At 35.7% G+C, this 3,789-nt stretch overlaps 1 pseudogene; it reads left to right on the top strand.

The window, feature by feature from the left end:
• Nucleotides 1-704: 704 nt before the first annotated feature.
• LOC128173307 (zinc finger CCHC domain-containing protein 17-like) lies at nt 705-3,276 on the top strand (annotated as a pseudogene).
• Nucleotides 3,277-3,789: the final 513 nt, after the last annotated feature.

Below are 3,789 nucleotides of genomic sequence, written 5' to 3'. Positions count from 1 at the left end.
TGGGTGGTGGACGTCTGGTGCTGAGGCACCCCCTCAATCTCCGTCATCGTCTGGGTAGCGGCGGACTGCTGCTGTGGCCCCGCTGTTGGGTGACGATCCCTCCGCTGGCCTCTAACAAATCTCTGCTGGTCTTCATCCCATTGGTAGATCCAATTCTCTAAGTTGCTGCGATTCTCCATACTGAGAAAAAAACTTGTCTACTTGCGATCATAGGAGATCTATCCGACAAGTGAAGAGTCAACTGAGAACGCGCTACTATTTATGCTAATAGAGCGGACGTAAAAGAAAGCATCCTAAATACCCGGATGTCGCCTCGATAGAAATATCATGGCGGAGCGTAAAATGGCTAAATTTGTGCTTTTACCAGTTGATATTTATTTCTTTATTTAAAAAACGATTAATTATATTTAAAAAAGATTAATTGAAATTGATTTGTCCACTTTTATTCTATCATTTACTACTTATTTTATGGCAATGGTACATCAGATTATTTATTTATAAGGAAAACAAAGGTCGAAACGAACCCGATTCTGAGTTTCACACCACTGTCAAAAATTATTTCTAATCATTCCAAAAGGAATATTTTTACAAATAAGATATTTTTAAAAAGTAGAGATTGTATACTATCGAATGAAACTATTCCCGCACATCTACAGCTCATATTTACCAAAATACAAAAGTTTTAAAATCAGGTCACAAAAACAGTAAGACATAAAAATTGATAATTTTACATTAGTTAACATTTTTTATTTCAAATAAACAAAAAAAACAATTATTTCAAATTTAAACGTCGTTTCAATACAGGTTCAATAATTAAACCAGTCTGTTGAATTCGTCTTTCAAATCGATGACGGTCAAGGCTCACGGTCATCCATTCACTTACGCGGTCTTCATAAGGTATTTCATGCACAGTCAAATTCATGTCAAACTTCACACGCTTATGCCCCGATAATTCAGTGCTTTTAGTTTCATATAGGCATATTCCATGGCTGTGATCTTTATGTGGTCGATCTGCTTTATCACCTGCATGCATTGTCTTCCTTGACGGGTGAACATTTTTCTTAAAAAGCTCCAGTTTTGATAATCTCCGTACGATATCCCTGTCAACTTCTCCAACAGGTGAAGTTTGCATCCCTCGGAAATCCAATAAAGGTTGACTATTCTTCCTGCTGTGGGTCTTTCGGCTAAAAAAACCATCAGCCCTTGAAACAACTCCATACTGTCGATTGCCTCCCGTCCTAGAGCGGTCACCTGTAAGATTCGTCTCTCCTTCTCTTCGTCTAGTCCACTGTTCCATGCCGTGACTAGTAAATATGCATCAAATGAGTAAGTCAAAATATCGCCCATTTTTTATTTCAAAAATGATTTTAAAATCACCATAAACAGGTATTATATACCCTAATATTACATCATGCCTTTTTGGAAAACCCAATGACGTCATTGGAAAAACCCAGAGCTCTACTCCCCCAGTGGAAAAACCCATAACGTCATTGGAATTTCCAATAAGTCACGGTAAAAAGAACATAAAAAGAAAGAATTTCTACTCAACACTATCACAATGAATAATTTCCTAGAGAGTCAAGACCCAATGTCTAAGGGAGCAGGATATTACAATCCACTATTGACAGAAGCTCAAGATGCAACGGCCTTAGAAATGGCATCATACAACAATCAACCCATGAGTAAAGAAGACTTTAGCATATTGTCAACCAGTCAGGATGGAATCATAAATACCCTGAACGTCTTAAGCGATGAAATAAGCAGACATACCAGCATCATCATAAACAAAATCAACGAAGTCAGGGATGAACTGGTCCCTAAAAAAGAGCAAGGAAACGAAAAGAAAAAAGAATACAGCTGCTTTACCTGCGGAGAAAAAGGACATTTCTCTCCCAACTGCCCCAATAAAGATCAGTACAGGGACAATTCCATTCAAGAAAAAAAAATAAAAAAATTCTTACCTGTTACACCTGTGGAAAACCAGGACATTTCTCTCCCAACTGCCCTGAAAACGACCAAAAAGAAGAAAAAAAGAAAGAATCTGCCAAAACCACAGGCTGTTTTATTTGTAAACAAGAAGACCACTGGATGAAAGACTGTCCAGATAGAGAGGAATATTACAAAAATAAATACAAAGGTAAAGAGGAATATTACAAAAAGAAAGATACAGGTAAAAAACATCGACAAGAAGCCGCAGCATTGTTAGACGAGTACATGGAGGACGAATCCGATAAGGAAAACATTGCCCCCTACAAGCAACCTAACAAGAAGAATAAGAAAGAAAAAAAACCCAGAAAGGAGCATTCGAAGAAAAAAGGAAAAAAGAATGAAGAGGACATGCATGTTGATGAAGACGATGAAACATATTCTTGTTGTTAAATAACTATCCTTAGAGACCTCATTGTTTGTTCGACTTTTACTGTTTGTTGTTTGTTTGTTGTTGTTTATCCTCAATAAAACTATTTTTAACCTTTATGACGTCATTTTTCGATTTGACCTTTGACCCCCCTATATAGACGGATGTAAAGTGCACTCATTTGACCCCCCTATCTAGACGCCTTATACTACTCACAGCAGATTTGGTTTTACTTTAATGAAATATTTTCATCACTTGCTGGCTCTCTCAGTTAGGCATTTAAGCACTCAAAATGGCTGGGTTATTTTTTTTCTCTGATGAACACTAGGAAATTTCTTTCTCGTCCTTGTTCTTTTCTTCAGCCCACCATAATGTGTGCATCTATACTGAAATTAAATTTAGATATGATTATTTAGTCATGCATATTAAAAAAAACCCACTTTAACCAAATCTAGCTTCCTCAAATCCCCAATATATATAAATATATACAGTTGAACTTCAGTATCTCAAACACAGATATCTTGAATACCATGGATATGTTGAACTTAAGGTGAAGTCCTAACCATGTATTTCTTAAGTTTTTTTTACCCTGGATATCTCAAACCCTTGGATATTTTTTTTCATGGTACCATTGAAGTTTTTTCTCAGTCAAATTGAATTCGAGATAACAAGGTTTTTGGCTGTTGTTTTATAAACTTATGATGTTCAATTTTTTTTAAGGAAATGCTTACCAGTATACATGTTACTGTTGTAAGTATTTGTTCATTGTTATTTGTAAATTAAATAAATTTAAAAGTAAAAATTATTCTGGTGTACAGATATTTTGGAGACTCTCTAGAACATTGGTATATTCATTAATTCTAAATACACATACATGTATCGCAAAAAAAATTGATCTACATATACATGATGTATACATATAGAACATGCTAACTAAATTTTAAAAAATCTCACTTTTCAGAGCACAATCATAAAAAAACAAAGAAGTGTGAGAAACTAAATCATGTAAATTGGACAGATTGATAGCTAGAAAGAAAGATGAACAAAGAAGTAGGAAAACTATACTGGTAGTTTGTTATCCCTCTCATTTCACTGGCTGGGGATTAATAAAATAGGAGTTAACACCCCCTCAAAAGCTAAAAGACCCATGCAGCTTTATTTGAATTAAGAATTTAAACAAGAGGCCCAATAGCCACAATGCTCACCTGAGTTAATTTGTCTCTGCTGTTCTTCAACAGATTCCCCCTTACTTATTGTGACCCCACCCTACCCTTGGGGGCATGTTTTCAACAATTTAGAATCTACACTACGCTTTTCTGGCCCAGTAGTTTGTGAGAAAATGATTTTTAAAGATTTTGCTTATATATTTCAATGTAAAATTTTGATTTCCTATTGGGTCCCACCCTACCCCCTACGGCCATGATTTGAACACT

This window comes from Crassostrea angulata, chromosome 2 (assembly GCF_025612915.1).
Source record: "Crassostrea angulata isolate pt1a10 chromosome 2, ASM2561291v2, whole genome shotgun sequence".
In the NCBI taxonomy this organism is placed as follows: domain Eukaryota; kingdom Metazoa; phylum Mollusca; class Bivalvia; order Ostreida; family Ostreidae; genus Magallana; species Magallana angulata.
Note: the sequence above shows the minus strand (reverse complement) of the source record. Positions and strands in the feature narration are given on the sequence as shown.